The sequence below is a fragment of the Pongo abelii genome, chromosome 2 (genome assembly GCF_028885655.2).
Source record: "Pongo abelii isolate AG06213 chromosome 2, NHGRI_mPonAbe1-v2.0_pri, whole genome shotgun sequence".
Classification (NCBI taxonomy): domain Eukaryota; kingdom Metazoa; phylum Chordata; class Mammalia; order Primates; family Hominidae; genus Pongo; species Pongo abelii.
Window position 1 is genome coordinate 94,327,260 of NC_085928.1, and position 26,362 is coordinate 94,353,621.

The window sequence follows — 26,362 nt, forward strand, 5'->3', positions numbered from 1 at the left end:
AATATTGCAGATTTGGGTTAATACTAGAAAGACTAAAACAAGGTGTTGTGAAATGGAATGACATAGTGGAAGGGGAATGGGGTGCTGTGGCTACTTTAGATGGGGTGGTCACTGAAGAGATAACCCATAAACCGAGAACAGGGAATGACAGGGGACTAGCCAGCGAAGAGCTGGAGAAGAAAGACCATTTTGGGAAGAGGAAATGGCAGTGGGAATGAGCTTGGCACATTCTAGGAAATGACTGAAGACCAGGTGGCAGAAATTTAGAGAGAGTGGCGGCAGGAGAGAAGTGTGAAGAGTGGGCGGGGAGCCGTTACACTGGGACTTATGTTGTGGTAAGGAATTGTAATTCAATTTTAAATATATTTGATGTTTTGATGATACTCAGAGTATATTTCAGGGCAGAGGTATTTCACATGTGCTTATGATAGGTTTCCTAAATTGATTTGTTACTTTTAGTTTCTAAGCCTACTTTTCTAGACTTGGAGGATTTTCTCTCATGTCTATCTTGGGCACTGTGGTTGTCCCTCTAGCATTCTTCCTACCCTCCCTCTTGATTTAGTAGCTACAAAATTAGGACGGATTTGAAGTCATCTTTAGCTCCAGGTGCAGACCTTGTTTGGTGCACGCCAGGGATTGGCAGACTTCTTTTGTAAAAGGCCAGATAGTAAACATTTTAGGCTCTGAGGGCCAGATGGTCTTTGTCATAATTATGTGTCTGACTTTACAGCACAAAAGCAGCCATAGAATATCTGAAAATGAATTGTCACAAATAAGCATGGCCATATTCCAATAAAACTTTATTTATAAAAGCAGATGGTGGGCCAAATTTGGCCTGAGGGCCATAATTTGCCCATCCCAGTCTAAGTCAGTTGTCTCTGCCACAGTAATGACTTTCATTAATCCTTTCCTAAGCTATTTAGAGCGTAGGATTCCCTTGACTTTAGGAATCCTACACTCTAAAGGATCGGAGTCCCATCATCATGGAGGACTTAGATGCATTAGTTGTGGATGGGCTGTTTTCTCCACTACTGCTTATGAACAAGAAAGCAGGTAACTGACAGCTTCTAGCAGCCATCTTATATCTTCTGGGGCAAACTGCCTCAGAGCAAAACAGATGCTGAGGCTGGAATGGCAGAGACAGAAAGAAGCTGGACACTAGGTAACATTATTGGATTGTTGAATTAACCAGACTTGAAGCCTGCATTACTTCTAGACATTTAAATTAGGTGATCTGGCTAGGAACAGTGGCTCACACCTGTAATCCCAGCACTTTGGGAGGCTGAGGTGGGCGGATTACCTGAGGTCAGGAGTTCAAGACCAGCCTGCCCAACATGGTGAAACCCTGTCTCTACTAAAAATACAAAAACTAGCCAGGTGTGGTGGCCCACACCTGTAATCCCAGCTACTTGGGAGGCTGAGGCACAAGAATCACTTGGACCTGGGAGGGGGTGGAGGTTGCAGCGAGCTGAAATTGCACCACTATACTCAAGCCTGAAAAAAATTAGGTGACCAATGAAGTCCTCTATTGTTTAAGCCAGTCAGAGTTGAAATTTTTACTATGTCTAGCAGAAGACATGTTCCACTAGATCATCTACTCTAAAATATTCAGTTATTGTTGTTTCTTAATGTGCTTAACTGGCAGTTTGAGTAAACAGTTTCTAAAGTGCCTCTGCATATCTGCAATACTCATCACATGCCAGTGGGAATCTTTGAATGAAAGTCTGTGAATCAATGGCCCTAGAAGAGCTTAACTTCCAATAGGTTCCCTCTGGTGCATGACCACACGGTAATTCCATTAACTTTAACGATGGTGGTGCTGCACAAAATGGGCCCTGTTAGTCTATTCTCTCCTTTCTTTTTAGCATTAAATCTTATGCTGCAGCTAGTTTTTCAGGGTAAAGTATGTGTACCAGTGCCATTCATTTCTTGCCCTTTATTAAAATATGCAGGGCTCTCTCTCCCAGGGAGGGAGTGCTAAGTGAGTACATTAAAAATGAATCTGCTGCCCCATTTGTCGACTGCGAGAAAACCCCAGAGTCAGGGACATCAATGAATTATTATTGATTGTTGTAAGATCCAATAAAATCATAAATATGGCTCAAAACAATTACTGTGGCCACATTAGCAAATTATCAAATCCATAACCTGCTTTGGAGCCCAGCCTCAGAGATTTAAATAAAGTGCCAGAGGGAGGCAAGTTGTATTTTAGGAATGTGACAACCAGGGCTGGGATAGAGAAATTTATGATTTCATTTGCTGTGCAATCTAATTGCGAATAACTATTGGATTTCTAAAAAGTGGACTTTGATTAGGTTTAGGTATCAGAAATAAACCGGAAATATGGGTCAGTTTATACTTCTCTGAGAGTCTGTAGGGAAGGGGACAGGAAGGTATTCATTGCAAGGAATGCCCTTCTCAGGTGACCTTCCACCCTTGCCTCTGTGTCCTTATTTCCTGTGTTGGAATAATTGGATTATACCTGAGACTGGCTGGCTCTTTCCAGAGAACCACTTTTTACTTTCTTCACCAAGTGTCAGTTTCCCCCCATTTAGAAATAAATCAATTCAAAATGAAATTACCTGGAGCATTCATTTTTCACCATCTAGTAAATGAATCTCTCTAAAGAACACGGGGTCCTCCCTTTTTGGTTCAGGCTTAATAAAATCCTCCTTTTCAGTGGAAGTGGTATAGAACTAGTGTCTCTGCCTTTTCTAGGCTTTTCCTCTCTGGTGGCTTACTAGGCAATATTTGCTCCATAAAATGTGTATTGGCATGTTCATAGATTCCTGGGCATATTTTGTGAAGATCTAACCTGAAGTCGGGCTGCCTGGTTTAAATTTCTAACCCACAGCAGGCTGGAAAAAAGCCTCTCATGGCATTGCATCATCCATTAGCCACTGTAGCCCTTCATCTGAGGCCCTGGCCTCAGCTGCACTCTGATGAGAAGCACACCGGTGGCTAGATTTTCAGGAATGGATTGGCTCATCTTTCAGCTCACTTTAGGAAAATAGAAAAGCAATTTGCACAAAGATAAAGCAGACTTTATAGTGATCTGTGTAGAACTGGCTAACAGATTTCTACAGGCAGTCAGCGAAAGCATGAAAACCCAGCTGAGATATGATAAATTACTGCTGACTGTCCTAATTATCCCTTGATACTCTGTGTTGAAACCTGACTAAATTTTGCTGAAACTTACAAATAGGGAAGAAATTTAAGGTTTAATAAATTATACATAATAGAAATGCTTAAAAAAATAGAAAGATAGCCACAGCAGAAAGGCTTATATTTATCACCCCACTGTCTCCTGAGCCTTATAAAAAGGTGAGGGTAGAGGGGGGTGTTAGATAAATTGTAATTTTAATTGCAAACCTAATTGATTATACTCAGCGTGCTCATTAGGTCAAGGAAGACTATGAGTCAACTCCCAAGGTCATTACATTAATAGAGTAAGCATGTAATTTGTGATAAGTTGATTTGTGAACATCACATTCTTCTCTTCAAACAGAATAACCAACATTAGTTTTTAAGGTTCACATACTATGTGTGTTTCTTTGTATTTTAGGACAATCATCTTGTACTAACCCATCTTTTGGTTTTATAGTTATAGCTTTAGTGCTTTTAACATATAAATGCATTTCAAATTCCTCCAGCAATGACTAACATTTTACCAGCTGTCTTATTCCATTGTTGAATAACCCCAGCTATAATAGTTTGCTTTTTCATTTCCTTTCTTTCTTTTTATTATTGTGAACCAACACTTTGCTTCTCTGAAATATTTACCTTGTGGTCCTCTTTCAGACTTCTCTGGCAATTTGGATTGATTCTCTATTTCCTCTTTTACCTAGAAACTTTGTAGAAGTTGAAAGAAAATGTATTACTTTCCCTTTAAAGAATCATCAATGCCTTTGGCTGTGTACATGGCATGATTTTTACCACTTTCCCAAACTGGTTCCTCCCATCTCAGGGTTCTTTATTTGGTGACTGTTCTCTTTTAAACGTGTTGCCTAGAATCACATGAGGGCATCTAGATGGTATAGGAACAAGTATTTATTGCAGTACTTGGAATATAGTAGTCTCTCAATAAATGCTTTTTGAATGTGAGCATGGTTTCACCAAGTATAGAGCCTCAGGTCTGGACATTCTTGTTGCAGATGAAGTTTGCAGAATGTGAAATGGTCAGAAGGTTCTTGTTTGTAGGCACTGTCATAATGAGGATTTTGTTGGTTCTTTTTCGTATTTTGAAGAGCAGTGAATCTGATGAGTGATACAGGGGTTCTGTCATTTCACTATCCTCAGGACCATCTGGTCAGCAATAGAATGGCTTCTCAATCTCACTGTGGACAAATGCCAGCAATGGAATAAATTCTTAATTACTATTCTTCATTAAGTAATGATCTATGTGGGTGCTTTCCACACCTAAGGTGTTTGACTATTCTCATGTCTAATACCCACCAGGCTTTCATGGCTAATCATTTTTCTTTCAGTAGGCATACAAAGGGCGTCTGGAGCCCTTTGGACTCTTTGGGGATGACAATTAGAAGCATAACTTTAATTAAAGGCAGCTAACTCATTAAATTTTGTGGGCTAGGAGGATCATAGAATCTTTCAAGTATTGGAAAGCTGCAGACTTTTTCCATGGGAAAATTCACATACACACAAAATGTCGCATTTAATTTCAGGGGCCTCCTATTCCCCTGAGGCCTACCCATGGACTGCTAGACTGAACTTCACTGACTTGTTATCTTCCAACTAAATATTCAGGGAAGATTGTATTTTTTGCCTAAATTGATGGGGTGAATCTTGAGGCAGGTCACAAAGAACCACATTCTACCCATGTTTGCAAAATGTCTCTCTCACTCATGGGAAATGCATGCTTTAAGTATTTAATTCTGACTCTGTCCACTGTTAGCTATTTGCATGTGTTTCCTTGGTTGCAAAATTGGAATAATAATACCCCCTGCTGTTAGGATTTTGTGAGTATTAAATAAGAGCATAAATGGGGAGGTCTCTGCTTAGTGCTTAGCACACATTGTCTTTATTCACCAGTTTTGTTTTGTTTTTTTGAGAACCTACTACATGCCCACATCAATTTCTGTGATGAAAACAGTGGACAAAGCCAGTGTCATCCTGGCCCTCAAAAAGAATGTCATCTCGCTCTCTTCTTCTTTATCTATAGTAGTTTTGGCCTCACCCCTGTGTGAAGGAAAGGCTGATTAGAGAGTCCGAGGAAAACCCTGGAGAAGAGATGAAATGGATTTCAGTTTAGTGTCACTCCCCCTTTTAATGGGCCTAGACTTACCAGTGTTGAGCAGGTTGGTTTCCTAAGCCATCTAAGCAAGTGAGTCGAATGAAATGGAATGTGCCGAGTTGGTTCTTTATGTTGAAGACTGAGGTATACCAGGTGCTATGTGTGGTTTAGGGTGGGAGGAGAAGATTCCCTCCAGATACACAGTTTGTCTCCAAAGCATGGTGCCTAAGACATGCTTTCACCATCAAGGAGCATTATGTTACTTTATACCTTGCATCATGGATTTTTTTAAGTGGATAATAGCATAATTTAAAAAATATTACCACCATAGCTGAAATAAAACATTACTCTGGTGTTAAGTTTACAATAACAGAAAGTGAGGATTTTCTTAACCTCTGAAGACCAGATGTGTTGACAAGCCAAGCTCTCAGTTCACAAGAACTCATTCCAATTAGTTGTTGAAGTTTAATTACCTCCTCAAGAGAGTAAGTTTGACTTTAAGTTAGAGTTAAGACACTTGAGAGGTGAAAGCTAGGAGTCGGGATTCAAGGGTTAAGTTTAGAGTTAAGAAAGTTGAATCTTCAGTTAGATTCAAGAGAGCTAAGTTGGAGATAGAGTTAGAATTGAATTTGAAGTTAACTTTTAAATTTGATAAGGTTTTGTTCTGTTGTATTTTTTTTCTAAATGCCCACATCATATTTTGTTTGTAATTTCCTGTTGCAGCAGAGGATTTGTACTATTCTGGACAAGATTGTCAGAAGGGATGAACAGAACTGGGAGCATTCACAGCTCAGACATACCCAGACCCTCACTGGGTGGGAAGTTTCCCTAGCTAAGTTGGAGATCGATGGTTCTTTGCTGCCCTAGAAGAGCCTCTCTCCTTTCGTACCCACAACAATCCCCACCACCACCTTCTTATACTGACCCACAAGAACATTTGTTAGGCAAACACTCTGCCATCTGTTGTGCAGACAGGGCTTCCAGGCAGAATAGAAACAGGTGTGGCGTCAAAGTAACTTAGTGCATAGACAAGGTGAAAGGAGGGCTTAAAAATTGCATGTCACGTTCTGAGCTTTATACCTCCTTGGCCCATGGTGGGTGGACCTGAAATGCCATGTCTTATCAATGGCGACCCTTTGTAACCACTTTGGGCTTTGAATTTGGTACCACACAGCTTTATGGAAGGACACTTGGGGCCATCATTTTACTTGCAAATAGAAACAGGCTTTGTGGTGTGGGTTCTTCCCTGGGATTTGTTTTGAATGTGTGGCTGGTTTGCAGTCCCCACAGAGGTTGTCAGCTAATGAGGGCAGTGGAAATACGTTCCTTAACTTGTTCTTTCAGAAGTGTTGCATTACCAGAGCTGCAAGAAGAGTTTGTTCCTATTGTCAGGTGCGGCATGGGATTTTTTCTTTTTGCCTTTTCAAATTCCAGGGAAGAATGAGTTCTTTGGCAGAAATGGTGTCAAGAGAACTTCTTCTGTGATTATGTGCTAATGCAATTCTAATTGTTTCTCTGCAGATGGATTGAGTACGGCTGACAGAGGTTTATGTACCTTCCCTAAACGGATTGGTGGTTACCCATTTTTTACAATAAATGTAATGAGCATCTGTTTGCATTGATGGTAACAATACTTTACGGTGGTTTAATATTTTGCAGTTTGGAAAGATTTTTGTGTCACATGGCTTATCTTCTTTTTTAAGGCAGTATTCTGGGAGTAATGCTTTGTAACCCAGAATGCCAGGGTTCAAATATTGCTCTGCTTCTTCCCAGCTCTGTGATCCTGGACAAGTTATTTAACATCTCTGAGCTTCACTTTCCTCATCTGTAAAAGAGACATAATGATGGTGCTTTGGTGTCATAGAGTTGTTATGAGAATAGTAAGAGTTAAGGGAGGTATGGGACTTATCACAGTGCCTAGAATATGGTATAACTCAGTGCATGTTAGCTATTATTTAATTATTCACACTATCAATATTATTAATTTTCCCCAGCATTGACTGAGGTAGCTATGGTGCCAGGAATTTTATCCTCATGTTAAAGATGAGGTAACTGAGGCTCAGAGGGAAGCAGTGACTTGCTCAAGACCTAGAATCCAGTCAGAGGCAGAGTTGAACAGGAACTGTGACCCATGACATCTCCAACATCGAGAAAATGTTGGTGGAGTCCTAGTGGAATCAGCTCCCACAGGCTGGCTTTGGTAGCGCCGGCCTCATCAGAATGTGGCTAATAAGCTCAGCTCCCAGCAGCAACTTTTAAACCACATTTAATTGTCTGTGGAGAACAGGATCTGGAAGTCTTCATTTGAGAGAAGACACCTTCTCTCAGGTAGAGTTTTGTAAACTGGGAAGGTAGAGAGGCTGTTTGCAAATTGGGGTTTGAGGTTTCATAAATTCTCCCATCCTCAGGCTGAATGAACACCTCTCTTAAATGACAAATGCATTCCACACTCACACTGGTGTTATTTTAGAATATTCATACCACTGTTTTAATACAGTCCAGGGATAACCAGTTTTCTCTGTAAAACACATGTTGATTACTTGCTTTGTAGGATGTTGTTACAAGCTCTGGCTGAAGAAGCTGTGTGAGACTCATTACCTCTCTTTCAGGGGGTTGCAATTCTGTAGGAAGAGCAAGAAACTAACATAGATAACCAGAAATAGGAGGCAACATGTAACGACCAAGGAGTGAGTTGGAGACGAAAAGCAAACACCATGGATTTTGGTGGTTAAAGAAATTTCCCGGATGTAAGAAAACTTTCTTACCTATTGAAGTTGTTCTACCAGAAGAGAAGAGGGAGATGGCCTAAGCAAAACATTAGAGAGGCAGGAACCACTAGTAGGATGAAATATGTTTGTTTTTAGTTTGTAGAAAATTATCATTTTATTAACGACCTGGACTTCTTATGGGTAGAATAACTAAATCCATTGTTTAAAGAAAAATATCATCAGTTTGAATAAAGTTGGCAAGTGTGTGGTAGATTCATTTCATTGTAGCCAGAAGCATTTTAAGTCCTGTCTTCATATCTGGGACCTGAGTCTTTACGCTGACACTGTTGCGAGGGTGTGATGGTGACTTTCACATGTTCTCTCTGTTCTGTGACTAAGCTGCATGTCAATGTCTGTGGCACATATGACAGCTGTATCCTCTGCCTTACTTCTGCTGTTCTCTGCACAAAGCACTATTGAAACCAAGAAAATCAAGGAGGCACAAAGCAGGATCTCCTATGGGAAAAACTCTAATCAATATTTAGTAGAAATCAGGTACTCCGAATTCAAAGCAGAAATACTAGTTTTTGCCTTATGTTTTGATCATCAGCTGTTTGATCCAGTCTCTGGGAATAATGTATTTGTAGCAGTTTTCTGAAAATCCTGATGTGTTGTTGGTATACACTTCTAAAGATGCGCTAATAGGGAAATACTTTGGATTTAGTGAAGACTGTACCTATCGATCCAATTGAAATATCCTACAAATTGATTTTAGCATTAGTATTTATTTAAATTAAAATGGGCATCTATAGACCCCTTGGGCAGCTTAATTGTAAAAGTAATTCTTAAATGTACCACGCCAGGAAAACAATATAAGTTACTCAGGACAAATACATATCTTAAACCTGCAGGAGCTTGATGGCAGGTCACTTCTCATTTGGTTAGATTTAAAGTAACAATGACTGGCAATGAGTAATAGTACTAATTTCTGAAGAGAAGTAGTAGGGGAAAGAGTCTTGGGCTCTGGGCTTCATGTTCTGTATTCTTATCCCATACTATTTAGTTCTACAGCCTTGGACAAATCTTTCATTGTTTTCTTCCTCTGTTCCTTTTTACTTCATTTTTATGTTCCTCTCTCCCTCGTCTCCTTTTCCCTGCATACATTAAGACTCTTTCAGTTGCAAGTGTCAGAAAACCCAAACTGGCTACAGTAAATGGATGATTTATTGGGTCACATAATTAAAGAGTTCAAGGGAAGTTTCTGACTTCAGGTATGGCTTGATCCAGGGACTCAAGACTCTGTGTTTCTCTCTCCCTCTGTGTTTCTCTTTCTCTGCAAAGGGACTGGCATTAGCCTAGGTATAAAGGTGGCAGTAGTGAGTTGAGCATCTTGGCTGACATATGGCTGTGTGAAGACGATCAGGGAGACAACACCTGTTGAGCAGTTTCAGGGTCTGAGCGTAAAAAGATTCAGGAGCCAGGGTCTGCTCTTGGAATTTGACTCAGAAAGCATTCAGGACTGATGGAAGGAATGAGGAAGGGACTAAGATGAAAAGAAAGATACTTCCTAGAGAATAACCTGATAGCAGTGAATAGGATGAGACTTAAGCCTGGGGTACTAATGTATCTGTCTGCTTGGGATTATAATAACAGCCAGGGTGAGACAAGTGAAATTAGAAGGACGTGATAAATACAAGTTGAATACAAGACCCCATTGGCTAAAGGATTGCTGTGAAACCCAGCAGAACTAGATATCTATCAGGATCATTTACATTGCAGGCCAAAACAAGTCAAACACACACAGCAAATACTTGACAAAATACCTTTCTACCTGGAGAAGATCTTAGTCTTTTTTCTAAATACCAAAATATCACTAAACGTCTATATGGTATTGGGTTTACTGTGTAAATTTACATTCACAAAGGCTGTGATTTTCTGTTTCCAAAGTCAGACACTACTATACAATATCATTAATCCATTCATTATTCACTGAGCACCTGCTGAGTAACACCCACTGTCACACATGGCCTAATTCTGCTTCTCGCTAAATAAAACAGATATGGCCCTTGATCTCATGGAGCTGGTAGTCTGCTGAAGTGTGTCAATCCTCAAGTTTACACACAATACCTCATCTTGATGTTTAAGGTTTGAACTCATGGAAGGAATGTTGTCTCTAGGAAAGACAACTGGAAAATGTAATTGATAACCCTATTCAACTCTAGAGTCCTTCTTTCCACATTACTATGTGTTTATGAATTATAAAAAATTATTTCCTGGAATCTTTTGTTCTTGATTTATGGCAAAAGCTCCATAATGACTATTTTTCAAATGACTTAATAAGTGAGCAGTCTTGCCTCTGTTCTAAAATGCCAGTAGATCACTTAAGTGTCATTTGTTAAACCACTTTGGTCACTAAAAACTCTCTCATTGTTTTTCCCCAAGTGGCCATTGAGCCACATCACAGCAACCTAGTTCTTTGTTCATGTTGCTCTATCTACTTTTGGCTGGTGTGGATTATTATTAATTATTTCTTCACAGAATACTAGCCAAGAGTTATCATGATGCAGTAATGGTAGATGCTCACAAAGATAAAATGCCCTAATGAGGGAGCCAAGTTAAGGAGTAAGCAGTTTGCAAAGTGGATTGAGATCTGGTGAGAGCGGGTTCCCCTCATCTGCTTCCATATGATTTGAAATGCCAACTGCTTGCTTAATTTAGAATAATATACTTTCTCTAAATGTATTTTTAAGATTCACATTTATTCCTTTAATAGCTGATTTAAATGAACTAGCAACTGATACAAATCCACAGGAAAAAGAATTAGAATTACTCACGATTGAGGCAAACATGGTGCTTGGCACTGAAAACATTCAGATCGTCCCCCTCACTCTCATCATGCCAAATAGTGCCCTGCGAGCAAACACAGATCTCACTGGGGATATTTTCATAGTTTCTTTTCTGATTACAGAGATGATACTTGCTCATTACAGATACTTTTGGAAAATACATAAAAATATAATGCAGGAAATTACAATCATCCATGGTTAAATTTATATTTACATTTTAGCTGATGTCTTTTTAAAAACTACCACTAGATTAAAAAAAAAAAGGCTTCATAAAGTATGCGGTCTCCTATTACTTCCCACTAAAGGTTAAAAACAACAACAGCAGCATAAAAATAAGGCTCTGCTGAGTTTGTCTTCTCATCCGTCTCTTGACCCTTTCTTCTACTTTGTACTAGAAATGAAGTTCTCTGTGGAGGAAGAGTGGGGAGGAACCCCAGCTACTGGAAAGTAATCCTCTTTATCTGTCTGTCTCTTTCTATCTCTGATATTTGTGGAGAGGAGTATGTCTTTTTGATATAATGGAATCCGGGCAGTTGAACAAAATTTGCTTAGAGTAAATCAGTGTGGAAATTTACAGGGGAAGGGAGGTTAGGGTGACGGGTAGGAAGCTTCACATTCCCTGAGAATGACTCCCTATGAAGACACCCAACTCAATGCAGATGTTCTTCTTGTTGAAGGGACATAATGAGATCTGCTCTCTTCCTGTTACTTAGGTATAGATTGTAGAATGTGATTGTTTTGCAAAATAGAACATTCTTTATACTGTGTTTTATATCTCAGACTCTAACATGCCCAGCCCTCAGAGACCCTGTGCCATGGTGAGGTAGTTATTTGGAATGCCTCTTGTCTTCCCACGGTCACTTCTGAACTCATTGTTGGAGTGAATGTTAACCTGAGTGTGAAGGAGCAAGCAGTGTCTCACTTTAAGTAGAACTAAAGCTGGGGCCTTGCTTTGTTCCCTAGGTGCTGGCCGAGGGTTGGAATGGAAGTCCTAATGTGTGGGGGAAGTCAGCCATCTCATTCCCTCTGAAGCTAAACTGACCTAGTCAAAAGGCTGTCTCCATATTCTCAAAGGTTTCCAGGAACTCAAGAGCTCAGTTTCCTCATATGCTAAAGTGGGGGCAGAGGAGCCTGGCTTAAAATGAGAATATCTGCCTTTCCCAAAAGGAAATTTGTCTGCCATTGGAAGCCAGAGAAAATCACTGTTCATCTATTTTTTCCAATTTCCAGGTACTTCAGATTGGCTCCCCTTCCCAGAACCTTTTTAAAGCCTGAGTCTAATGGCCAGACCTCCATCATCCCTACCCCAAACTGCCCCTCAGTACGCATAATCTAGAGAATCTAAAAAACACTTAGAGCATTCATTTGTATTCATTGAGCTGGAATTGTGCATGCTGTCGGCATAGGTAGGAGAATCTGTCTTAGAGTAGCTCAGCAAATACCACCTGTCCTTTACTTTTGGGGCTTTGCCCCTGTTTCCTCCTGCTCAAGGCCCTAACTGCATTCCCCTATCTTGGAAGGCTTGTCCTGCTTCCTACTTACTTAACATCTGCTTCTGCTGAAGCCCTTGGCTCAGGGACCACCCCCACAGGGAAGTCGTCCTTGATCCTTTGGGTGTTTGCTCCTTTGAGATCCTTATTTCAGTTTGAAACCCTCAGGCACAAGTGTGATGATTTGATTAAAATCCTTCTCCAGGAGACTGTAAGCTCATGAGAACAGGGGACATGTGTATCCCCACTGCTTAGAGGAGCGCCAGATACATAGAAAGAACTCAGAAAATACCTGAGTGAATAAATGAATGGGTGAATGAATGAATAGATGGATGAATGAATGAGTGAATGGATGAATGACAGATGCTGTGATTATAATGTTCAGGTAAAAGTCTATTTATTTAAAAAGAAAATGTTTCCAATTTTGCTTTATTCGATCATGTTACACGTAAACCAACAATAGACTCCACCAGGGCATAAGAGGTGAGAGAAATACCAAAGAAATATCAAAGAGAGATGCGAGAGTAAGTCACGAAGCTTCTTAAATTTTTAATCCTACTTTTAAAAGGTAAAGTCAGATATATTCTCAGGTTGTTTCTGCATTTTTAACGAAGTTAACTTTGGAATATTCAGCACTGAAGGTGACCTGCAGTATCTCTGGCTCAATTTTGGAGGCTGCCTGAGAATTTCATATTCTCTGTTCCTTCCAGATTTCCAGGAAGAGTCAGAGCCTCACACTTTTTACTTGAAAAGCTGATACGCATTCCCTATAAACCTCCCAAATGTGTGAAATAATTACCCAGGAAACAAAAGAGAGGGACTGTTACGGTCAGAAATTCATTCAAGGATCTACATGAGGCATTATTCTGTAGTGGGTCAGGTTACAACTTGTTCCCCTTTTCAAAATATATTTCAAGCTATGTTATTAAAATCTACCTAAGGCTTCTTGGTATAGGAAATAGAAAAATAAGACTTTAGATGGGGCAGACATCTCTAGTACCCCAAGTTTTTCTTTCCTTGAAATATCCCTTCACTTTGAAAAATATAAGTAGGCCATGTAGGGAAATGCCTAATGTGAATTTCTCCTAATAGTCCCAAACTCTTCTTTCAAATTACTACAAAAGGAATTCAGGATTTTTAGTGCCAGATTGATGAAAAAAAAGTGCATATTAAGCTTTCCTTATTAATTAAAGGCAGTGAGGAAAGAGTCAGCCTCGCTCAAATTTATAAAAACAAATAATGTTTGGAAATGAGCTTGCAATATAAAACTGGGTGATGCTGTGTCTTAAAACAGTTTGCCTTCATGTTAGATATCATTGCCATGAAGTGTTAAAACATCTAATTACTGGTGTGCTGCAAGAAAGAGGAAAATGACAAGATTGTGAATGTGATTTCAAGTTGGACTTGGAAAACTATTCAAGAAAACTCTTTAGAGAAACAGATTTGCTTTTGTCCCACGAGACACACACGATGAACTAATAGATCATCCTTGACTCTAATTTCTAACCTTGTTCACAGCCAAGCTCATTTATACCAGGTGAATGATGATCTGGCTCATCACAAGAAGTAGCTGGTATGATGAAAACTTTTACAGAGTTTCAGGAAAAGCAGTCCTAAATAAATAAATAAATATATATAGGATTTCCTATAGAAAAAAATGTATCAATATATATTTTTATGTCTGTATTATTTTTATAATTATATATTTTTATATCTATGTATAATATGGATATATAATACAGAGATATATTTTATTTTTTTTTACATATTTTATTTTTTTATTTTTATTTTTTGATATATATAAAATATAAAATATTTTTCTATAGTAAATCCTATACATATATACACATGTACGTATATAAATCCTATACATATATACACATGTACGTATATAAATCCTATACATATATACACATGTACGTATATAAATCCTATACATATATACACATGTACGTATATAAATCCTATACATATATACACATGTACGTATATAAATCCTATACATATATACACATGTACGTATATAAATCCTATACATATATACACATATACACATATATTTTTAATATATAATATATAAATATATAAAAATATAAAATATTTTTTCTATGGTAAATCCTATACATATATACACATATATACATATATATTTTTAAATATAATATAAAATATATATAAATATATTTATATATATAAATATATATAAAATAAATATATAAATATAAATATATAAAAATATAAAAATTTTTTGTATAGTAAATCGTATACATATATACACACATATATATATTTTTAATATATAAATATAAAACATAAATATATTTTTATTTTATATAATTTATATAAAATATAAAAATATAAATATATTTTATATTTATATATTTTATATAAATATAAAATAAATATATATAAGTATAAATATATGAAATATAAAAAAATTTTATAGTAAATCCTATACATATATATACACATATATATGTGTGTGTGTGTGTGTGTATATATATATATTTTGGACTACTTTCTCATACCCAGAGCCCCTTGGACTCCAAGGGAGATCCAGTCACAGACTTCAGGGTGATATAGCAAAGGGAATAACTGTTTGAGAAGTAAGGGCACAAGAAGGAAAAATCCGAGTTGGAGAAAACATAGTATTTGGAATCTTAATCCTTCTTTGTACATGTGGTGTTTCTTAACTATCCTTCCAAAGAGGGTGCCGTTGAATTTTATTTGGACAGTTTACTCCTACTGGGAGCTTCTCAGTTAGGATGTGGGAATTTCTTTTTCTTCTTTCCTTGTTTTTGGAAAGAATGAGTCTGTCTGAGTTTTCCCAAGAAAGTTAGCTGCTACAATTTCAGGTTGGGCAGCCATAAACTGTGAGCCCCTATTGATAGTGGTTTTTTCTTTTTGCTGTTATAATGTGCTTAAAATGGAGTATTCCTTGAAATGTGCAGACAGCAAAGGAAGAGATCTTTGGTTCAAAGTTTTTTTTCTTCCTCTCATTCCTTCCCCCATCCTTTCTCTGCTCTCCTCTTTCTCTTTTTTTTCTCTCTCTTTCTCTTTGTGAGAGGGGAGTATAGTACTGAGGGGACCAGGCTCTATAAATGTATCCTAAGTGTCAAGTAGGCTTCATTTCCAGTACTCAGTTCTGGAAGGCCAGTCATGACCAAGTGGAGACCTGTGCTGTGACAGATTCTAAGATTCAGCCTAGGCTCAGTGGGAAAGTGAGAGGTGATCAATTAATAATGTCTCTTAAGGGAATGTGCCACATACATTTGTTCACCCTGCTATAAGACGGACAGGACTCATCCCAATTCTCAGATTTTTAATTTTCTGTTTAAGTCTTTAGTGAAATTGAGTTTTCACAGCTAAGCAGAGCTGAACTTGTGAAGTTGTACTCATTGCCCTGAGATGGGAAATGCCAAATGGTAAAGATAATCAGCACAGATAAAATTACCTTTTAGCAAATTCTAAATTATGTACATAGATGTTCAGGATTCAATGTAAAATTGCTTTACTTACTTACACTTTATTTTTTGGAATGGGGATAACTTGTCCTTTACTTAGACCACGTAGTTTGTTACTTTCTATACAAGTGTAATAGTTTATTGAAAGCAACACCTGATAATACTCTAAGGTTTTACAAATAACCCCTATGTCTGGAGTTTTGGCAAATACTCTGCCTTACCCTGCCAGTGCAGATAAAATGGAATTCTGTGGCGTTTGGAAGGTGGAGTGTTCTGTGTTTGTAATGGAGATCATTTGGGCTCTGCAGAGCACATTTGAAGTCACTGATGCCAGTTCAATCCCCAGATGGGCAAATTAACTTTAGTCCTTTCCATGTCCAGAAGCTGCATGCCCCACTCAACTGTCAAGAGTTAGAGCAGGCAACTCTGCAGTGCCTTTGGACACAAGCCACCACAGAGAAGATGTCCCTGAAGGGTTTCCTAAACAAAATGTAACTCACTGTCCTACAGTGGAAACTCTCCCACTTTTCCAGTACCTATCTGAGATTCCCTATCTGATTCAGGTTCGTTACTGGATCATAGACCTCAACACACCTGGCTTAGTAATGGGGAAGCCCAATACAGCTGACCCTGCTACTACTCTTAAGATTAGGGACCACATTTGAAGTTGCTGTTGTGAAGACGATTATGACATGTATCTCCTAGGATCTGCCCCTGCCCCGCCCAATTGTGCTGGGTATTACATAAGACAATAGTCTTTGTTTTGTCCCTCAGTGTATGCCCATCACCTGGAAGAAAACTCAGACATAATAGGAGGTTGGTGAGTATTTGAATAAATGAAGGCACATTTTCATAAGTGTGTGTTACTGGTATTAGCCAAGGCTATGTGCCTTGGTTCCATCCTCTGGGACTCACCCTTCTCGTATGTGCTAAGGTTATTCTATTTCACATGCCTTTTACTCTGCACTCTGGGGCTTTCTCTCGCTAGTGTGGAGTGTAGGCCTAAAGTGTCAGGAATTATTGACTTTAGGAACAATGTTTAGCCAATACCAGTGGGAATTTGAGGATAAATTACCCAGCTTCCTACCTTGTAAGTGCGAAAACTCTGAGGGTAGCATGTTCCATGCTGTCTTCCAGAGACCCCCCAGTGGATTTCAGCCCCAATTGCTTGAAGCACTAACATTCTTATAAATGTTTCTTGTAGTAGATTTCTTTTTTCCCCTGTCTTACTTCCACTTACCTCCTAATGGTTCTTCCTGGGCCCATCTCTCAAATAATACATTTGTACTCAGATTCCTGTCTCATGATCAGTTCTGGAGAAACTCAGTCTAAGGCATTAATGATAACAAAGCAGTAAAGAGAAAGAAAGAACCTCAGTTCAGCATATCTCCTGCTACCACTGGGAAAACAGTCTGGTGGAGCATGCCCAACTCTCAGTGACTGAGTTTCACCTTGGAATATTAGGGATGTGTGCTACTTAGTAAGAGGCAAGAGTATTATTCACAGGAAAGTTAAGTAACATTGATCTTCTAGGAATTCTAATACAATTTAGACTTGGTTGGTTATAATTCATAAATATATGTTCTTTGCCCTATCATTTCAGTACATAGAGGCTCTTGTTTTTGGTCTGTGCAGCAACTCTTCCTCCCTCATGACTGGATTAATTATAGTTACTCCATCCCCTTTGGCCACAGGGGTAATACAGGAATGGAGACTTGACCAAATCAGGTCCCTGTCTTTGCTAACATAGGGATTTTCTGGTGCTAATGGGGCAATCCTCTCATTCTCTGATTACTAGGTTGGGAGCTTCCTGAGGCCGCCTTCCACAGCCACATTGTCATCTTTATTCTGAGAGAATGAAGCCGACACTGGAGAGGGAAAGGACTATACATTAGTCCCCCTTATCCAAGGGGATACATTCTAAGACCCCAGTGGATGACTAAAACTGCAGATAGTACCAAACCCTGTTTATACTGTTTTTTCCTATATGTACATACTTACGATAAAGTTTAATTTATAAATTAGGCACAGTAAGAGATCAATTACTACTAATAAAATAGGACAACTATACCAATATATTGTAGTACAAAGTTAATAATTGTGGTCTTTTTCTTGCTCTCAGAATATTGTACTCTAGTCACTTATTTTCAGGCCATAGTTGATTGTAGGCAACTTGAAACCACAGAAAGTAAAACTGCCGATAGGAAGGTAGGACTGTACTGGTTTGGCCTTAACATTCCTGAGGATGTGTTTATGTGAACCAATAAATACACCCCTTCTTTTTGTCCCAAAAGAATCCTGACCTGCTGGGAGTGGTGGCGCATACCTCCAATCCCAGCACTTTGGGAGACTGAGGTGGGCAGATGGCTTGAGCTCAGGAGTTTGAGGCCAGCCTGGGCAACATAGCCAAGCCCCATGTCTACAAAAAATATAAATATTAGCTAGGCATGGTGGCACATGCCTCTAGTCCCGGCTACTTGGAAGGCTGAGGTGGGAGGATCGCTTGAGCCAGGGAGGTGGGTGTTGCAGTGAGCTGAGATAGTGGCATTGTACTCCAGCCTGAGCAACAGAATGAAAAAGAAAAACCAAAAAAAGAATCCTGACTCATATACGATGCATAGGACTTCATCTTTTTCTTGCTAGAATCTCTAATTTACAAATAGAAAACTTTAGATTTAGTAATTATTGCCAGTAATGTGTAGAAGCCACGGAGATGTCTCAGAATCCCAGTTCCAAGACAGTAGGGACTGGGGCTGATGTGCTGGTCTAGGCCTGCTCCCTTTTTTTATGTATTGGTACCTAATAAACATGAGGCTGTTTGATGACCTAATTACATTGTGTTAACACATCTGTAGTTAGCCACAAGCACTTAACCTAGCTCAGAACTTCATCCCTGTCTGCAAGTACGGTATATACTGGAAATTGAGCACAGAAATCTTAAAGCAGATTAAAGAGGGCAAAAATTCATTGTGAAATATTCCCAAAGCAAAGTTAGTTATTACACTTGATCTTAGCTGGAAGGCCGAAAAGTGATCACAGTTAGTTATTAATAATATACTTCACTTTAGGTGAATTGGTTTGTGCTAGCTCTGCAGCCTACCAAAACCCTATGGGACTGGCATCCCATTTCCTCTGGATACTGCTTATAAAACCACAAATTAATTTTTTTTCTTCTGTGATTTCACTTGACACTTGAATCTCAAAAGTTTCTTGGGGGATTTTTTGTTGCCCCAAAAGCTACAATTAAAAGACAGATTTTCATACCTTCTTTTTCCACTTAAACAACCATCTTCAGGGATGTTATTTTGTGTTTATTTAAATATTCAAATAGGATTCATAAGCCCCTTTACAAGCTAAGGCAGTGCTTGAGAAAAGAGACCCATACATCACTATTTATTCAGCTAATGTAATGTGAAGAGCTCTGTTTGAATAGTCTATTTATCTCTTCATGTTGTCACTAGAGAGAGGTAAGACTAGCCAGTGCTTAGCGGTCAAAGAATACCTGTTCAGAAAGAAGTGAAGTCAACTGATTTTTAATACCAGATCAATAATTTTTTTTGTTGTTTTTGCTGACCCTGGCAGCAAAAAGGAATGGCAGGAGTGTAAACTGATACCTTGAATCCTGTGGGATATTTTTGTTCTCTCTCATAAAATATAATTTTAAATTAACCACATCAGACTTTTTCTTGAATTCCAGGAAATGATTAATATCGATTCCAGAGCTGAAAGGCTTTTGTGTGCATTTCAGGTTAATTTGGCATATTTGCCCCATTTCACATTAAATGTTTTATGTGTGTTTAACTTCTCTATTTGACCATTTAACATTTGGGAGACTCCATAAGAACTGTTCATTATCAAGGGCATCTCTCTGCGTTAATGTGCGGGCACCGTGGTATGTTCCTTACTCTGAGGCTGAGGAAATGTGGGCTGGATTTCAGGTGCTGTGATGTTATCTATAGGTTCAGTAATGCGGCCAGGCACTGCCACTGTGGGAATCTTTGTGTAATGAACAAATTTTTCACGTCCCCACTGATGGCCTACATATTTGCAGCAGGAAATCAGAGAGCACAGTTCAAGGGCAGCAATAGAATTTGGATATTGAATTTGTCACAGAAGCAATGGCCCATTTTCAGAAGGCCCTTTGCCTTATGAAACCAGCTAATCAGCTAGAAACATAGAGATTATTCTGAAACTTAGAGAAGACAGGACAGCGTTCAGTTCTTCCTCATATGGGGACATTCCAAGTGTGGAAATTTTAATCCTTTGAGTTAAAATTTAAAAAAAAATGTATTTGGATTCAGGAATAATCTAAAGGATAGTATTCTTCTAAACTCCATTTCCATGAGATGCTCAAAGAAGTTTTTTGTAATAAATCCATTTTACTTTGCATAATGAAATATTTTTCAAACTTATTTCTCCATGGGACCAGTGTTTTTTTTGTTGGTGGTGGGTTTTTTGTGGTTGTTGTTTATAATAGTGAATAACCACTAAAATCTTCAGATGCTTTGTCTATAGATACTTTTGGGTAACATAACTACAAAGGTTGTGAAGAGAAACTAATGTTGTTTTCATATTGGCAGAATTTCATGTTCATAATTAGGAGTATAATTAATTTTAGGACACATTGTAAATTATGAAAACAGTGGCTTAGTTCATTTGGGATGCTCTAAGATAATACCACAAACCGGGTGGCTTATAAACTACCAACATTTTTTTCTCACATTCTCGAGGCTGGGAAGTTCAAGATGAAGGCACTGGCAGCTTTGTTGTCTGGTAAGGGCCCACTTTCTGGTTCATAGATGCTGTCTTCTCCCTGTGTCCTCACATGGTGGAAGGGATGAGGCAATGGTGGGAAATAACCCCTTGCCTCCTTGTGGGACAAGCTATCCTTGGCTTGGCCATGGCTTCTCCAGGCTGAACTTGAGTGACACTTGGGATGACTTAGACAGCTTTGTGATCCAGGAGCTCCACTAGTTTGAAGCTCTTCTCTGCTATCATCCCATCCGTCTTACATAGACAAACCCCCTAAAATTCCAAAGTCCAGTTAGAAACTGTGGAATGATCGCTAATTATAACAACCTCTAGCTAAAGCCAGAGGTATTATACCTTCAGAAATTGGGCAAAACTGGAGACTCTTAAAGAACATAGATGCATAGTTTTGAAGTATGAAGAACATAGATGCATACTTTTGTGTGTTATTTTTAAGAGTTCAAGGAATCCTTGTTGTCCATTCAGTCAACTTCCTCTGGCCTGAATTGAGTATCTGCCTTACAGTTGGCAGAGATGAGGAATTAACATTCATGCCAATGCCCAAATTTGTGATGATCACGAAGAGCTGGAAAGGTGAGTTAATTTAGTGAGTTAGCTTCAGTTTCTTTAGATAGTGTCAAACTCAATGTGTAAGAGGGAGAGGGGGAAAAGAGCAATGTAAGCTTAAGTGGTGTTTTAGAATATCTTTTCACTGGGGAAAGAAAATTGACAAAAGATTAAAATTTGTTAAATTAGGAAGAAAAGTCAATATGGTGTATTTGCCATCTGTCAGACACATTAAGTCTTCTCTGTCGAACAGTGTTGTCAGCTGACCTTAATATGCCGGGAAGGACTGGAGAAGAGCTACTGTTTCATCTCCCATATTTCTTCAGTCTCCCATTAAGAAAGTGCTGAATTTAATTCTCATTTTGCTGTTGCTTTTTATGTGGGAGGATGGTGACACTGAGTTTCACAGTTTCTTTCTTTTCGAACACAGGTACTCTTGTCACATGGGCTCACTCATTTATGGGCAGGGCAGGAGTATAGCGACCAAACCCTTTCTTATTTATCCAGTAAAGCACCACAGCCCCACCATATCTTAGTGTAGAGTTTCAGTGTGCCCCGTTGATAGGAATGTTCCATGACAGCATACACATTCTAAATGGGCTTAACCAATAATTTCTTACTCCTGCCTGAGATGTTTCTATTTAAAAAATATTTTGGGATCCATAGAAAAAAAAATGTCCCCAAGGGATTCTCTAAAATTGTTTATTCTCATAGCTGTATTTTGCAAAATGCTTTCCTCTCCCAAGTCTGTCAAGTAATTTACATAAAGTCGCCACTCTAGACATTCCCAGCTAAGTATCTTGTTTTCCCTGAATCTTGGAGATGGAAACACATGCAAAATATGTGATAAGAAAGCAATGAGGGCAATACTGAGTTATAAAAAATATCTCTGACTTTGAGGAGTTAGGTATAAATGCATTAACTGCACAAACAACCTGTGAATCTAAAATGCTGCCATGCTTCTGTAGTTCTTGAGGACCACAAGACCAAGGTTGGAATTTCCCTGGCTGCTTCTGAGAGGTGATTTGAAAGTCTGGGTGGCCCGTGGCTCTGTGCTGTCTCAGCCTCAGTGTGACATTTTTAGGCACACATGTTAAAACAGTCTTCACATGTTCAATAGGAAACCAATACAATGTCAGAAAGAATAGCACCCTAACAATTTCACAGAATGGTTTGCATATGTCTGTCTGCTGAATTCCTAAGCCTCCAGATGCAGAGGAAAGTATTCAGTTAGTTGTCTGTTAGGTTCACACTCACTTTTCACTACCCTTGCCCCCAATAATGTGGAAACTTGACACATTGTCTTTTGAAGAACAGAGTCTGGGAAGCAGTAACCTGGTGTACTGGTTGGAATATAGTCTCACAAATATCCAGACCGTTGAGTTTTAGTCTTTTTTTAAGGTCCCAGATCCCATTTCCTAGGTCGAAAGCTTCTCAAATAGGTTTTTGTATGGGCTTTGGTGAGCTGGGCAGGAGGGACACTTTGCAACCTCCCAAATTACTGAAAAACTATTGGATAGGCATATGCACATAGTTTTGCAGTGATTTTGGAGGTTGCAAAGTGTCCCTCCTCACCAGGTCCCCAAAGCCCCGTTGTTTCTAAACTTCTACTTAGATACTTGTATGGGTTGTTTCAGATAACCGAGTAGAAATGCTGAGAGGTAAACAGAAGGCCACTAGCTAGTTAATTAGCTGTTTAACTATTCCCAGCCTCTAATATTTGTAGTAAGGCATTTAATAATATTTTAAATATTTACATCATGAGTATAACTAATTATACATGAGTGATTTTTGGGCTCTAAAGCATAGTAATATTGTAGATATCTCATGGTTTATTTTCCATTTCAGGAAGAAATAATGTACTTTAAATTTTAAATAAGGTTGTAATTGACATGTGAGGTGACCCTATCAATGCAGCTTTATGACAGGCCTTCTTCAAATTTGCTGGCCAAGACCACAAACTATAGCGAGTAAAAACATAACAGGCTTTGGAATTTGAGTCCAAATTGCAAGTTATTAGCCATGCAACTGGAGAAAGTTACTTTGCCTGTTTTAGGCCTCAGTTTCCTCATCTTTAAACTGAAATTAGCAATAATACTTACCCACAGGGTTATTATGAGGATGAACTGAGATTGTACATGACAGCCCATACATAGCATAGTGTTTGGCACATAGTAAATGCTTGCTAAATGCATTTACTAACACGGTACTCTTGTCTGATGAGAGTCTTCAGAAACAACTTCATGACTGTCTTTCCCCTAAGAAAGAGTAATACTTAAAAACTAAACATGAGAAATGGACCACCAACTTCTGAATATTCCAAATATCACTCTCTTTCTTTTAATGTGTCTCTATCAGTTAATAGGCAGGGTAACTAGAACTATCAGAAATTTGGTCTTAAAAAATGTCCTTGGTTTATTTGGCTTTTTTGTGTTTAAGTCTTTTGTCCTAGAGCTACAGATAGATAATTATAAATTCATTCAAACCTGGCATGAGAGAATCTCTTTGCTTTAGATTTTTTAAGGGAAACTGTGGACAGGAATAGTTTCAAATTCCGCTTTTAATTGTTAGATGAAACAATGACTGCAACGCGGCTGAGTCTATCAAAATGTAAAGTTAAATCAGGATTACTTGTTCAGTCTTGACACAAATGTTCCTGTCATTGTGTGTGATAACCTCTTCGAGGTTTGTAAACTTAAATGCGTTTATTTTTCATTACCCTTTTTCTTTGCTATTATTGTGGCCAATGGTGGATTCTTCTATTAGGGTTGCACATCAGTGCTGGTTTGGCAGCCTGGCTTTATTTTAAAGAAATGCTTCAGGGATGCCTACTTTTTCACTAAAAATCAATCAAACTGTTGTGAAGGGAGCATAAATTGTAGTCATCTTTGCTAGGAGAGCCTTCCAAGTAGCTTGAAAAGAGGCCTTGATAGATGGAAGCAACTGCAGGCTGGAGTCTGGGGGGACTTGCCTAGTGGCTAAGTCAGGACCATCAGCAGATGTATAATATTGGGAAAAACACTTTTATTTTATCTGGGACTCAGTTGTGCTATCTATAAAATGAGGGAGTAGAAAATGCATTCTAAGATCTTAATGTCTTTTGGTTCCCGGGCCCTCTCTGATCAGCTAAGGAGGGGTATATCCAAGCTCTATGGATAAAAGCAAATTCCGAGATAATTTCACCAGTTTTCACTGTCCCCCACTGCCTGATCCACTCAGAGACCCCACCCCCACCCAGGTGGTGTGCAGCACCGCAATTAAAAGCCCTTCGCCATTAGATGTGTCTTCAAGCCATATCTAGTTCCAAAATAACCTTGGAGATATCTCGCATTCTTGTTCTCTTGCTTGAGTTCTCTGACCTCTGAGGGTCAGGATGTCTTTGTTGTATAAGTTTATGAGCAAGATAAAGGAGGAGGAGATATTATTTCACTTGATATTTGAAATAACTGGCCTTTGAGTCTAAAGTGATTATCACTCTCCCTTGTGAATATTTCTAGGGGAAGCCTAGATACTTGGAAAGTGCTAAGGCAAATATAGATTTGGGTTAGGCAGATTTCAAGCATCAAATGTGGTGGTTGGTTGTGGTAGGTAGGGCTGGGTGGGAGGCTGGAGCATGTGCCTGGAGATGTTAAATACTAGAATTTCACCCCTTCTTCTTCTCCTCTTTCTTCATTCTCTTTCCTTATGACCCCTCCATGACATAGATGGTGGGCTGGCCTTTGTCTGATTCTTACGACAAAGTTTCTAAAGAAACTTTGACTTATTTTCATAAAGTACTTAATCATTTGAGGTATTTTTTGTTTGTTTGTTTGTTTGTGTTTTTTGTATTTGAAAAGTATGCTGATTTTCCCAAGACATTAAGAATGATAGTTGCTGATTGGTAACTTGCTTTAGCGGGCATTTTTGAATTTACTTATACCGTATATTATTCTCTTCTGGGGAGTCAGGGCAGGGAAGAGAAAGTACTTCAATTTTATCTAAAGCATTTGCTCAGCCAAGTTGAATGCTACCTCCTTTTATGTGATTATTGAAAGTTTCCTTTACCCCCCATACAGCATCCAGTACTTTTTGGGAGCCATCTCATTTTATCTTCATGGCAACCCTATGGGATAAGATGCAGTTAGTTTCCTCGTTTTGCAAATGAAGAAATTCAGGGTCAGTAGGGTTCAATATGTTGTCCAAGGTCACTAAGCTTGTAAGTGATTGAGTTGTGTTTGAACCCAAGTCCTTCAGAGTAGAGAACTTAAACTCTCACTAATCACCTAGGTTGTCTGGGAGCATTCTAGTACAGGGGAGGAACTGGAGACCTTACTCTCTGTGACAATAAAGGAAGTGGAGCCAGAGAATCAGAAATCTAGGTTATGTAGGTTGGATTCCTAGTCCAATCTGCTAGTTCCCACCTCACTCTTTGGCTTACTACTGTTTATTGCCAGTTCTACATCTGCTACAAGAAGTGTCTATTCTGGACCTACCAGGCTCCCACATGCTCACAGAACCCACCTTAACCAAGTTCTCCAGGATGAGTCTTTTTACTTCTAGGCTAATACCTCTTGATTCTTCTTGTAACGCTTCTGTCTTACTCTTCCTTCTCTCCCGCTCTGTTTCTCTAATTTTTTTTTTTTTTTTTTTTTTTTTTTTTTTTTACCAGTTGTAATATTTTGCAACTTCAAGCAGGAGTGTTCTCTGTACTGTCAACTGTAGAAAGAGAATGATAATAGTTCCTACCTTTTAGGGTTATTCTGCAGATTTTAATAGTTAATAATTATAAAAATAATGGAAAGAATACAAAAATAATGGCTAACATTTATTGTTTAGTTACTGTGTGGCCAGGAACTATGCAAAGCATCTTACAGTATATTTATAATCTCATTACATTTCATAGTAGCCCTTTTATGTAGTGTCCTTTTTAGTCATCTCGCTTTTAGAGGTAGCCACTTGGGACACAGAGAGTTTGAGAGACTTTCCCAAGATAAAAACTTCATAAGGTTTGGGACTTAGGTTATCTCACTCTGAGGCCCAAGCTTTTGGCTATTCATTTATATTACCTTCTTCTAATTCATGGAAAGCGATAGGAACAGTGCTGAGGAAATGCCAAGAAGCTCACTCATTTACCAGCAAATAATCTTAGACAGAATCCCCTGTATCCTAGCTTCTCGGGATGCAGTAATGAATAAAACTGATAAAAATCTCTGCCTTCATGGAGTTTGCATTTGGGTTGAGGGGAATGAGGGCACACAAAAAAATAAGGAAAATATGTGCATGTTAAATGGTGATCAGTTCAATGAAG

The 26,362-nt window shown here is 38.7% G+C and overlaps 1 protein-coding gene and 1 long non-coding RNA gene across 28 annotated transcripts in view; one reads left to right on the plus strand and one right to left on the minus strand.

The window, feature by feature from the left end:
- Nucleotides 1-26,362, plus strand: part of FHIT (fragile histidine triad diadenosine triphosphatase) — a 1,506,756-nt gene that overhangs the window by 1,252,525 nt on the left and 227,869 nt on the right. The window lies entirely within an intron of this gene.
- On the minus strand, nt 7,753-16,169 carry LOC129058238 (uncharacterized). The gene is made up of 4 exons (XR_008523267.1): nt 15,981-16,169; nt 13,803-13,908; nt 10,794-10,869; nt 7,753-7,872 (listed from the first exon to the last, which is right to left on the minus strand). It is a non-coding gene; the product is annotated as an uncharacterized LOC129058238 (long non-coding RNA).